Source organism: Carcharhinus amblyrhynchos, unplaced genomic scaffold, assembly GCF_965287045.1.
Source record: "Carcharhinus amblyrhynchos unplaced genomic scaffold, sCarAmb.v2.hapA scaffold_42, whole genome shotgun sequence".
NCBI lineage: Eukaryota > Metazoa > Chordata > Chondrichthyes > Carcharhiniformes > Carcharhinidae > Carcharhinus > Carcharhinus amblyrhynchos.
The window spans coordinates 2,438,875-2,452,213 of NW_027649783.1; the positions used below are offsets into that span (position 1 = coordinate 2,438,875).

The 13,339-nt window shown below is 44.7% G+C and overlaps 3 non-coding genes across 3 annotated transcripts; 1 reads left to right on the forward strand and 2 right to left on the reverse strand.

Moving 5' to 3' along the window:
- The first annotated feature begins 5,008 nt into the window (after positions 1-5,008).
- On the forward strand, positions 5,009-5,082 carry trnat-agu (transfer RNA threonine (anticodon AGU)). The gene has a single exon. It is a non-coding gene; the product is annotated as a tRNA-Thr (tRNA).
- A 2,629-nt stretch (positions 5,083-7,711) lies between these two features.
- On the reverse strand, positions 7,712-7,793 carry trnas-aga (transfer RNA serine (anticodon AGA)). The gene has a single exon. It is a non-coding gene; the product is annotated as a tRNA-Ser (tRNA).
- A 3,656-nt stretch (positions 7,794-11,449) lies between these two features.
- On the reverse strand, positions 11,450-11,531 carry trnas-gcu (transfer RNA serine (anticodon GCU)). Its single transcript has one exon. It is a non-coding gene; the product is annotated as a tRNA-Ser (tRNA).
- Between the last annotated feature and the right edge of the window lie 1,808 nt (positions 11,532-13,339).

Genomic DNA, 13,339 nt, shown 5'->3' on the forward strand with positions numbered 1-13,339 from the left:
GTTTGAAGAGTCTGTCCATATTTGATTAGACGCGAGCACCGGGTGATATGCATCTAAGGATACTGAAAGACATGATCAGTGTAATTGCGAAGAGACTGGAAATAACTTTCCAACTTCCGATTTATTAAGGTAACAGTGTTTCTTGAACTGTTTTGAGTATTTTGAAATTGTAACCGAGAGTGTTGGCGAAGGTAATACTGTTCATGCGGTTTACATAAACATCCAAAAGCACGGACATTTTTAATAAGGCAGATGAAAGTAAACGCATCAAAATGTGAATTGATTCGTTTTGAAGGAAGAACCCAGATTCAGAACATAACCTACATGGTACAGTTCTAAAGAGGCAAATATGTACATATATCTTCCAAGTTGACAGGGATGATCACAGAGGTTTACAGCATGAAAAAAATGCCCTTCAGCCCAACTTGTCCTTTTTTACCCACCAAGCTAGTCCCAATTGCCCGCGTTTGGTCCATATCCCTCGGTAGTCATCTTACTCATGTAACTGTCCAAACGCTTTGAAAAAATAAAGTTATACTCACTTCTACTACTACCTCTGGCAGCTTGTTCCAGACATTCACCATCCGTAAAAAACAAAAATGTCCCTCTGCACCCTTTTGTATCTCTCCCCTCTCAGCTTAAACGTATGCCCTCCAGTTTTAGACTCCCCTACAATTTCGAGAAGATATGGACTGTCTCGCTGATCAATGACCCTTATTATTTTGTAGACCTCAGGAAGGTCACCCCCAACCCCAGAGACAAAAGGCCCAGCCTATCCAGTCTCTTCTTGTAACTCAAACCATCAAGTCTTGGTAGCATTCTAGACAATCTTTTCTGCACTCTTTCTAGTTTAATAATATCCTTTCTCTAATAGGGTGACCAGAACTGTACACAGGATGGTCATAATAAATCAAACAGTGCCCTGTGTGTTTTTTTAATCAATGGGGTACTGAGTACAAAAGAACAGAAGCTATGTTAAACCTGCATTTAAATTGGGTTCAGTTTCAAGTGGAAATTGGTTCCATTTTCTGCAGAGCAATTTATAAGAGCATTATAAAAGATTTCAGAAGGTGGCAGAAATGTTTCACCAGAATAGTTCAATTGATGAAGAATTTTATTTATTGAGAATGGTTTGACACACTGCGACTGATCTACTTGGAGCAGAGAAGGTTCTGAGGAACAAAGAACAAAGAACAAAGGACAACACAGCACGGGAATAGGCCCTTCGGCCCACCGAGCCCGCGCCGCCATTTTAACATTATGAGTCTCCTCTCCACCCATGACCCTTGTATTGGAGGTAATCGCTAAAAGAAGCAACAGCAGCATAAAGGAAATGCTGCCTCAGAGAGGGGTCACGGCAGGTTCACTTGAATTTGATTATTATTCCAAAAATAAAATATGCAGGTTAATACGCAATTATATAATTTTTTGTATTCATTTATGGGCGTCACTGGCTGGCCAGCATTTATTGCCCAATCATAGTTGCCCGAGTGCAGTTTAGAGTCAACCACATTGCTATTACTCTGGAGTCACACGGAGGCCAAACCGGAAAGGACGTCAAATTTCGTTGCACAAAGGGCTTTGGTGAACCAGATGGTTATGCCGGTAATTGACAATGGATGAAAGCATAAATAGGATCTTCACTCCACATATTTTGTATTGAATTCAAACCCCACCAGCTGCTGTGTTGGGATTCGAACAAGAGTCCCCAGAGACCCGGACTTTGAGGGCATCTCAGAATCAAACACATTGCTGTTGATCCGGAACAACATCCAAGCCAGACAGGGTAAGAATTCCCTCCGCAAAATAAATCAGTTAATCGGCTGTTTCTTTTTTCTCCGACAATTGACTCAAGATCATTAATTCCAGGCATTTTTATTGATCCCGAATTTCAGCCTCTGCCGTGTGGTGGATGTGTGAGGGTGCATGTGAGAGTGTGTGTAAGAGAGAGATTAAGTCATTTTCAGTCTGTTTGTGATTGTGAATTAATCCCTTCTATTCCCTCACAAACACAGTGATCCCCTTGCACCTCTGAACTCTAATTGAAAAAAAATACTTGTACCCCTGTGACCCTGGGAGTGGGGGGGTGGGGGGGAGGTGCAGTAATGGGTGGGTGATGATTGAAGCCAATGCCTCAGGATGCTGAGTGTGAAAAAGTCGATTTTAAACAATGCGTGTCGGAAACTGAAGAGTGAACTTGTCTGTGAGAAGATCACAGAAAAGCTGTGTCTGTCGCTGCGCACTGGAGACAAGTTTTGGGTTGTCAGTAAATGAACTCCTGTAATGAAGGAGCACAATCAGAAACAGAAAATCCTGCAAATATTCAGCAGCTCCGGAAGCAGCTGTGGAGAGATATTCCTGTGGCCAGGATGTAACTCTCCAATTGGATACTTCACATTGCTCAGATCTGACACTCTCAACACCTTCCTGTAAGGAACAGGAAGGGCGGGAATTGGGTCTTTGTTGATTTGAGCAAACAGAGCAATGCAGCAATGAGAAGCTCCTCACCCCCCGGCGGCTTGGGGAAGGATGGGTCAGAGAGACAGGACTCCAGGCTGGGTTCAAAAATGGGGGAAAGAGCACATCGAGTTTTTATTGTAATGACAATGAAGATGGAATTCAAATCGACTTGTGCGGATTCATACACTGCTGCAGGTCGTTGGGATGGTCGAGCGGTCTAAGGCGCTGCGTTTAGGTCATAGTCTCCTTTGGAGACGTGGGTTCAAATCCCACTTCTGACTTTGTTTTTTTTTCCCCTCCCTGTTCCAGACACAATCCAAACCCGCGAAATATCTCCCCCGGAATGACAATGGTTGCAGGGGCTCAGGAACAGCGACCTCCGGCAAGTTCCATTCCGAGACACATCCCATCCTGTCTCTGAAATATATCGCCGTTTCTGCGGCTGGCTGACAATCCTGGAACTCCTTCCCGAAAAGCAATGTATCAGTACAGACACCACATGGACTGCAGTGGCTCAAGAATGAATTCCCTGAAAAAGTTCTCGGAAATAATTAATTTTGGGCAACAAATGCTTTCCGGGCCAGCGACACACAGGAATCCTTTCTCGGGTGCATCTGTCTGTATTCAGATTGTGTTTTGCATTATCTGCCGTTCAATAAGAATTGGGATCTTTCTGATTCTATCACTTAAACTGTGCCTGTACAAGTCAACTTCCGGAACTAAAACATAGTTTCAAAATTCATTCTGTATCTGACAATCTTTGGAATTGCAACTGACTTTCTATATCCCCTCATTTGAAATCTCCGATTAATTTCTTCATTCATTCCTGAGATGTGGGTGTCGCTGGCTGGGCCCGCAATTATTGCCCATCCTAAATTGCCCTTGAACTGAGCGGATGACAGGTCACCTCAGAGGGCAGCTTAGAGTCACCAAAGTTGCTGTGTGTCGGGGGTCACATTTAGATCCAGACCAGGGAAAAAATCATTCCTTAAAGGATATTAGTGAACCAGCTGTGTTATTTTAAGACACTCGATTCATGGTCATTAGACTTTTAATTCCAGATTTTTTTTTTATTGATGAGACGTTTCACCATTTACCACGGTGGTGTGTGTGTGTGTGTATGTGTGTGTGTGTGTGTGTGTGTGTGTGTGTGTGTGTGAGAGAGAGAGAGAGAAAAAGAGAGAGATAGAGGGAGAGAGAGATTCTCACAGTCTCTTTGTGAGTGTGGATTAACCTTTTATATGCCCTCACAAACACAGTAATCCCCTTGCCTTTGTCAATTCCTAAGTAGTACTTGTACCTCTGAGACACTGGTGGATGGTTGGAGGGTGGGATGAGGTTTGAAGGCGATGCCGCAGGGTGCTGAGTGTGAGACCAGCCGATTTTAAAGCATGTGTGTAGGAAAGTGAAGAGTGAACTTGTCCGTTTGAAGATCACAGAAAAGCTGTGTCTGGAGCTGGGCCCGAGAGACAAGTTTTGGGTTGTCAGTAAATGAACTCCTGTAATGAAGACACAAAATCAGAAAGAGGAAATGCTGGAAATATTCAGCAGCTCCGAAAGCAGCTGTGGAGAGATATTCCTGTGGCCAGGATGTAACTCTCCAATTGGATACTTCACATTGCTCAGATCTGACACTCTCAACACCTTCCTGTAAGGAACAGGAAGGGCGGGAATTGGGTCTTTGTTGAGTTGAGCAAACAGAGCAATGCAGCAATGAGAAGCTCCTCACCCCCCGGCGGCTTGGGGAAGGATGGGACTCAGATACAGGCCTCTGGCTGGGGTTCAAAAATGGGGAAAAAACGCATCGAGTTTGAAATGTAAATGCCACAAAAATTGAATTCAATTCGATTTCTGCACAGATTTTGCACTTTGGGTCAAGTAGTCAGGATTACTGACCCGTCGAAGGTGCTCTGTTTCGGTCACAGTCTTCTCTAGAGCCCTCGGTTCAAATCCCAATTCTGATGCTGATTTTTTTTCTCCTTCGCGAGGCACCATCCAAACCCAAGAAATCTCTCAGCACAAGGGCAGCAGATGCAGAGGAACAATGACCACCTGTAAGTTCCACTCCGAGACACACATCATCCTGACTTGGAAACATATCACCGTTCCCATGGCTGGCTCACAATCCCGGAACTCCCTCCCTAACAGCAGTCTCTGTGTACATACACCACATGGACTGCAGTGTCTCCAGAATGAATTCATCGCCAATTACTCAAAGACAATTAATTTGGACAATAAATGCTTCCCGGGCCAGTGACACACATATCCCGTATGAATAAAGTATTTTCTCTTTTAAATCACTTCGTGCGAGAGAAGGGACGCAGCTGCCTTCAGAGCAGAAAACTGTGTGTGTGAATCACATCTCTATTTTTACACCAAATGTGTGTCTGAAAACAGTAAGTGGACCCAGCTCACGTTAAACCGTTCAATATTTAGTCGGATAGTTCACAGGTACGTTCCAATTCTGGCAGTATCTCCTTTTTCACAAATATCACCAGATCTGGAACGTATTTCCAGCGTTTCGCTGAGCCCACCCACAGCAGTGACAGGCTCTGTGGCTCAGTTGGTTAAAGCGCCTGCCTAGTAAGTAGGAGATCCTGGGTTCAATTCCCAGCGGAGCCTTGGTTCTTTTCCACTGGTGTTTGCAATTGTGCCCGTCGCAACATCCCGTTTTGCCTTTCCCTTCACAGTGGATAATCTCCAAAGATGGAAACATTTCGAGACTCCCCACAAATATCTCGACTATTTGTTGAGATGATCCAGGTATTTTCATCATCTTGCAGCTAAAGAAAAAACATCTGTAATAAACCCAATGCTGTAAGTTCATCAAACACAGGTTTCCATTATTTTCTCAGGGAATTCCGAACACAGTCAAATGACTTAAATCGTTCCATGTGTCCAAGCAGTCTCTCACGCTGCTATTGTGTGTTTTTCTCTGTCTATTGTAATCTCGGTGTGATGCAGTGATACCTCCTCACACTGGTGTTCCGATTAAACGATACAGGAGTGAAAATCTGCCTGACTACATTCATTGGGAGCAAGTCGAGCCTTTGCCGTAGCAGACTGGTGCAGCAGAAGCGTGCTGGGCCTATAACCCAGAGATCGATGGATCGAAAGCGTTCTCTGCTACTCCTGTTCACAGTGATGATAAAACAACTAAACGGTAACTATGAAGCAGTTGTGACTTTTACCTGGAGTACACAAACTGTTATTTGGCTTCCCTTTTCCCCAAAAACTGTTCTAGGACCCTTGCTGTTTGTCATTTTCATAAATGACATGGATGAGGAAGTGGACGGATGGGTCAGTAAGTTCGCCGACGATACGAAGGTTGGTGGTGTTGTGGATAGTCTGGAGGGATGTCAGAAGTTGCAGCGGGACATAGATAGGATGCAAGACTGGGCGGAGAAATGGCAGATGGACTTCAACGCGGATAAATATGTAGTGGTCCATTTTGGCAAGACCAATGGGATGCAGGAGTACAATATCAAGGGTAGGAGTCTTGGCTGAGTTGAAGAGCAGAAGGATCTTGGGGTCCGGGTCCACAGGGCTCTTAAATCGGCCTGGCAGGTGGAGGATGTGGTCAAGAAGGCGTATGGTGTACTGGCCTTCATCAATCGAGGCATTGAGTTTAGGAGTCGGGAGGTAATGCTGCAACTTTATAAAACCCTAGTCAGACCCCACTTGGAGTACTGTGCGCAGTTCGGGTCGCCTCACTACAGAAAGGATGTGGAAGCTATTGAGAGGGTGCAGAGGAGATTTACAAGGATGTTGCCTGGATTGGGAGGCATGCCTGATGAAGATAGGTTGAGGGAGCTAGGTCTCTTCTCCCTGGAGAGACAAAGGTTGAGAGGCGACCTGATAGACGTTTATAAAATGCTGAGAGGAATAGATAGGGTGGATTCTCGTGGGCTATTTCCCAGGGCTGAAATGGTCGCTACGAGCGGACACAGGTTTAAGGTGCTGGGAAGCAAATACAGAGGAGATGCTGGGGGAAAGTTTTTCACTCAGAGGGTGGAGAGTGAGTGGAATCGGCTGCCGGCGGCTGTGGTAGAGGCGAACTCGCTGGGGTCTTTTAAATGACTTCTGGATGAGTATACGGGATCCAATGTGTTTGGAAGTTACAGAAAGTTCTATGGCTTGGTAGATGTAGATGTGATTTGCGCAACTTGTGGGCCGAAGGGCCTGTTTGTGCTGCAGTGTTCTATGTTCTATATATAAAACCTCGATCTGTACTAAATGGATTTTATATGCAACCGGAGTATTAGACCAGAAGAGGGAACATCTTAACACAACATGCAAAAATTTACAGACAAAAAAAATCCTCACGGAGAATCTCTTTTACACAACAGGGAACAAGTTTGCAACAGAAAGGGGCATACTAATAGAACAGATCTGTGCCTCACTGCTCTAACTCACTCTCTCCCTCCATCCCCTCTCATCAACTCTATATGAAGGCGGGATCTTGTTGTTTCGTGACTGAGTGCACACAATCTGTATCTACATTTGATCAAATAGAATTCAGCTTGTGAACAATATCATCGTTTCAACCAGCTCTGGGTTAACCCAGGCACAGCTCTGATTGGCTGCAGCCCCCTGAATCTGGGGAACAGACACTGTGAGCATCGCCGGCCTCAGAGGCTTTCACAGTTACTGAGCTGGGAAACTCCAACTAATCCCCGAGAATCCACAGCACAGAGCGAGAGGAGAGGAAAGCCTGTCCTGGGAGCTGTCAATCTGAGACACAGTTTGACCTGTCAATGTGCAGATGTGAAGCTGCTCCTTCCATTCCCAATCTGCTATAACCAGGAGTTCCTAACGCCCAATAATGACCAGCTTGCAGCAATGTGTTTGAATGAACACGATGTCATATCATCCAAGCAGCATTTTGAAATGATCATTCAGAGTATTCTGATGAAATTTATTTCTTATGTTCTGTGTGTCATTCCATAAGAATCTTCCTCTGAAATGAGACCTTGTTTTGTCCTTGCGCTCCTGATGCTGTTGTTTTCAATCTGCTCACATTCTGATTTCCCTCATGGAACCAGAGAAAGGGAACAACACTGAATCATTCGGCTTATCTTGTCCATGCCAGCCCGAGGGGCACCCAGGTGTCCTCTTCAAGCTCACCTTCCTGCACTCGGCCCGGAGCCATGGAGCTGAAAGCATGATGGTGATCCACATACTTGGCACCAAAATACCAGAAAGAGTTCCGTCTCTGGGGCTGCCGGAAGCAAACACTTTCAGTGATAATCGCTGCGAGCAGGACTCGAACCTGCGCGGGGAAACCCCATTGGATTTCTAATCCAACGCCTTAACCACTCGGCCATCGCAGCTCCGCGAAATTCCTGGCTTATAATCACCTCAGTAGCGTTCATGCTAACTTCATCAGGCACCGTTATTGTACAGAGCTCAGTGTGTGAGCTGAAATTTGTTCCTCTACTTTTGTATTTTTGTCTCTGACGGAGAACTCACTGACTGGGTCAGAGACTTGTTTTTGTATCTCAGTAATTTTTCATTACAAACAAATTAGTTCCGAATAAAAAGAAAAAGAGAAATCTCTATTGTATTTCATTATCATAAAATGTTGTGCTCGCCCTGGTTTTGTCCACTCGGTTGAAAACACAGGAGGAAGTGGATAAAGTTCGCAGCAAATTGCTACTGCGATGGCCGGGAATCAAACTCGGAGTTAGCTGCTTGGAAGGCAGCTGTACTCACCACTATACCACCATCGCTCACAACGCTTAAGCAGCCCTTATTTTAAGAACAAAGAACAAAAACAGCCCCGGAAACAGGCCCTTCGGCCCAACGAGCCCGCGCCGCCATTTTAATACTACCAGTTCCCCCCTCCACCCATGACCCTTATCTATTGTTTTTATGGCCATCCACATTGAGGGAAACTAACTTAGGGACAATTTATTACTTCCAATCAGCCTAACAGCACATTTTTCGGGTGTGGGAGGAAACCGGAGCACCCGGAGAAAACCCACGCAAGCACGGGGAGAAAGCGCAAACTCCCACAGACACCGTCCCAAATCCATGTGTCTCCACAGCAATCAGCGATAGTCACTGAGCTGTCGTCTTGCCCAGTATCTGGTCCAGTTTAAGCACACACTAACGACATGAAGCACTGGGCCAATCTCGAACATTCAAGAGCAGCTCAAGTACAACCCATCGCGTGTATGCCCCTCGATGGACAACAAGGCGGACCGACTTAAACCTGTGAATGAAAAGAGGAAAAACATTATTATCATACCATATCCTTTTACATTACCAGGGACGTCCCAATGCTAATGAACCTTATTTAATACAATCTCCTACACCCCCCCATTTCCAACCCACTGCTGTGCCTGTCTCAGTTACTCTTAAACAACTCCAGCGTGCCTGCCTCCACTACCTTACTTGGCAGAGCATTCCATATCCCCACTACCCTCTGTGTGAAAAACCTCCCTCTAATATCCGTGGAATCAGTTATAATTACGGAACTACCTCCGTTGCTGATTTCATCAGACACCAGGTCTGTCCATCGGACTGTTTGCAAACTGAACTTGGCTCGTCTCGTTTTTCTGGACAGTTTAAGGCCACCTTTTTACAATTCTTTCTAACTGAGAATTCAATGATTTGTTTTTGCTCATGGAACACGTTATGATTTTGCTCATGGAACCATCGAAAGAACCAAAGTGACAGCACCGAAGGAAGCCATTCGGCCCATCTTGTCCATACCAACCCGAGGATACCCAGGTGTCCTTTCCAAACTCAGCTGCCTGCACCTGGCCCAGAACCATGCAGCTGAATGCATGATGGAGATCCAAATACTTCAGAGCAAAAACTCCCCAGGATGGCTGCCCGAAGCAAACATTTCCAACCATAAGCGCTATGAGCAGTGTTGGAATCTGCGTGGGGAAACCCCACTGGATTTCAAATCCAGCGCCTCAACCACTCAGCCATCGCAGCTGCTTATTTACCAGAATAATGTAACCACCTCAGTAATGTGCAGATATTAACTTCATCAGGAACCAGGATTGTGCAGAGCACAGAGTGTGAGCTGAAATTTGTTCCTCAACTTATATTTTGTATCTCTGTCTCTGAATTCATTTATTAGGTCGGAGACTTGTTTTTCTATTTAAATATTTTTCCATTGAAATCTAATTACGTCGGAAGAGAAAAAAAAAACCTCCATTACTGTCGAATATTGTGTTCACCCTGCGTTTGTTCACTCTGTTTAAAGTCCAAGAGGCCGCGGAGAGGATTCTAAGTAAGTTATCAATGCGACGCGCGGGAATCGAACCCGGGTCAACTGCTTGGAAGGCAGCTATGCTCACCACTATACCATCACCACTCACGCTGCACACATTCTTCATGTTTGTGTTAGTTTTAATTACGGAACTTCCTCAGTTGCTGATTTTATCAGGCACCACGAGAGCCCGGAGACCGGTTTGGAAACTGAACTTGGCTTGTCTGGTTGAAGCCACCTTTTTACAATTGTTCCTTACTGGGAACTCATTGATCAATTCTGAGGCCTGTTCTTTCATTTCACAAAGTTTCCACTCAAAGCAAATTGAGGCTGAATTTTCCATTAGAAAGATCGTGATGGTGAGGATTTTTACTGAATTTCATTTTAAGAGTGTCCACCTACTGTTATGACCTGCGATAACTAATTAAATAAATCAGAACAGTGATGGTCAGGAACTGACCCTTGGTCAAATGCTCTCACAGTCACCACTCCATCACCATCGCTCACCTGGCTCTGTCACCCACTCTGTAAGAAAGTCCAGCTCTGACAGTGAATCTGGCTCCCTCCAGGTCCAATCGGAGGATGGTCAGAAACTGTCACTGTCAGAAACTCCATTATCAGCGAGTGTGGGATGATTATTTAACTGGCTGTCACTGGTTGGTGAGGTTGTGATTTACTGTTACCTGTCAGTGCCGGAGCAACAAATAAAACTATACAAACACTTAGTTGGGGAAAGGGTTTCTCTTGAGGCACTGGGAGTATTTGCATAATAGATATCTGCTTCTGTTCAGTTTGACGGCTGTCACGTCTGATACACTTTGATTCTTGTACTTTTTCCCCACCATACCCTTTCCCTATCGCGATGTGTCATTTTTAGATGTTCGTTTGCTTAAATGTTGAACGGAAACCAATTGGAATTGGCCGATTATTTCACCAAGATGCCCTTTCTGCTCTGAACACTTTTTGTTGCAGTGTGAGTGCTGCAGCTGGGGATCTGTGGCACAAAGAATGACATGTAGGACTTCTCATCATTGTTTTATTTCATTTGAATTGATTTATTATTGTCACATGTACTAGCATGCAGTGAAAGGTTTTCTTTCTTGTGTGCTTTGGAGATAAACCATACCCTTCATAGAGAAGGAAAGGAGACACTGCAGAATGTAGTGTCACAATCATAGCTAGGGTGTTGAGAAAAGCCAACTCAATGTAAGGAAGGTTCATTCAGAGGTCTGATGGCAGCAGGGCAGAAACTGTTCTTGAGTCGGTTGGTAGGTGACCCCAGACTGTTGTATACATTCTTCCCGATGGAAGAAGATGGAAGAGAGAAGATTGTCTGGTGAAACATTCAAACTTTGCCTGTATCCTCATAACCCCACATCTTTACCGTGCTAGTCCCCCTAACACTGAGGGACTATTTAGCATGGCCATTCCCCCGCTACTACGGCGCTAATTTTCATGGCTAAGCTGCCGATTCTGGAAAGACAAAATCTGCCATTCGGGCCGCAAATGAAGCTGGAGTCTGCTTTGGATCTTCTGAAACCACATGTTTACCTGGTGGCAAACTCCTGTCCAAAACTGGGGTGCTGATTTGAATCGATCGTCAGCTCGAGTTCCTCATGGGATTCGAGATATGGAATTGTTCTGTAACATTCACCCCTCAATCCTGTGTGTCCAAACTTCATCTTGGTTCCGTGAACCTCAAAACACTGAGCGAATCATCAGTTCACCGGCAATAAGGAGACAGAACAAATACACCACCGACGAGGACGGGATTCGAACCCACGCGTGCATAGCACAATAGAGTAGCAGTCCATCGCCTTAACCACTCGGCCACCTCGTCAGGCAAAGACGGCTCCCCAAACCACCTCTTGTGTTTTAACATCCGTAACAAAGAACACATTTCTCCCGCAGGATAACGTTGCCTTTTTTTTAATCTTGATTCGTTGTTATTTTTCCATTTGATGTAAATCCAGAGAAAGTAAAGAGAGAGACAGTTCACCTCTCTGCTCCCGGTTTGGTTTTGAATTCACCCAACATGACCCTGATGTAAAACAGAGCAAGTGCTGTGAGCTTGTGGAGCAACAGGAGAGAGTCCGACCTCCCAGTAGAGGGCTGTGTGTCCGAATCACGGAGCTTTCCTGTGTCGGTCTTTGGATTTTGGTTGTTCCTGAAATGACAAATTCAAAAACTGGGATAGAAATGAAATTTTAGGGATGATCCGATTCTCATGTTTAGTTAATTTTTTATGCACTTTTATATTTGAACAATGTGTGAGGAATATGATTTGTCCATTGTCGGTAAAGTTAAAGCAAGGTTCACAGTCCCAGTTGTTTCTGGGAGCCATCAATGGGGAGAGCTGACTGGCTGTGATTTAACCAGAGGATTCACACCTCAGGAGAGGAACAAGACTGAGAAGGCGGAGCCTTCATGATCAATCTCAAGTGAACCGGGAATTGATCCCGCGCTGTTGGCTGAATAAACTATCCAGCCAATGGAGACAAATGCTCTGGGCTACTCATTAATGAAAACTAAGACCATCACTGTTTCTATTTGATGGAGTGAGTAGGTGATAGCCGAGGATGGTTTCGATCCATCAATCTCTGGGTTGTGGGGCCAGCACGCTTCCGCTGCGCCACTCTGCTCCCAAAGTCTGCCCCTCCCTGCTTATTACTGCTGCCCGCGAGCCAGGAATCTATTCACTGTCTCTTTTCATTACAAACAAGGCCCTGGGAAGCTCACCCTGGCTGTATAATAACACGTAACATCATCCCGAATGTAACAGACAGAGTAAAACAAACAGAAAACCAGTAAAAAACTATTAGGTCACACTCACAATGAGAGGCAGAAAATATTCGAACAAATCAGCAAGATACTGAGATGGAAAAACTGATTAAGTATGAAAAGGGATTTTCTGTTCCACAAAGATAGGCCCTGTTTTGAAATGTATGTTGTGTTGTGTAACTGTGCTCTCTGCTGTGTAACTGTTCTCTCTGTTTGGAACTGTGACTCTCCCGTTGACAGATCTTCACTGTGGTTCTGACAAATTCTTCCCTGTTGTGTAAATGTGTTCCCGGTTTGTAAATATCATCCGTCTTGAGCAGAAGTTTTTTCTTCTTTTGTGTGAAATGTTCTCTGTTGTTCTGTGAAGGTGTTTTCTGTGGAAAAGAATCGATGGAAATTTCAAGGCCGCCATTTCTGAGGCTTGCTTTCAATTCCAGCATTCTTTGGGCCGAATGGCCTCCTCCTGTTTCTGTTTTCTATCCATGTGCCTATGTGTTAAATCAGTGAATTTGAATTTCACCAGCTGCCGTGGTGGGATTTACTCCGTGTCCCCAAAGATTAGCGCGGGCCTCTGGATTACCAGCCCAGTGACATCACCTTTCATCCCTGTAAACAAAAACAGTTCATTCAGCTCAGCATTAAACCTCTTCCTGAGGAGATTAGAATTCCTGCCACAGAATTTCAATTAGCCGATTGATGCAAAGCATTTTGTTCTAGTTTTGGAACATTAACAATTTATCCTGATCAAACATACATTGTGGAATATCTGATGTAAAAACACTAAGACGAGTGAGAATTAAATGAATAAAGTTACAAGGAATTTAATTCTGAGAAAGTTGTTTGGAAATAACGGTGGATGTCAGTTAA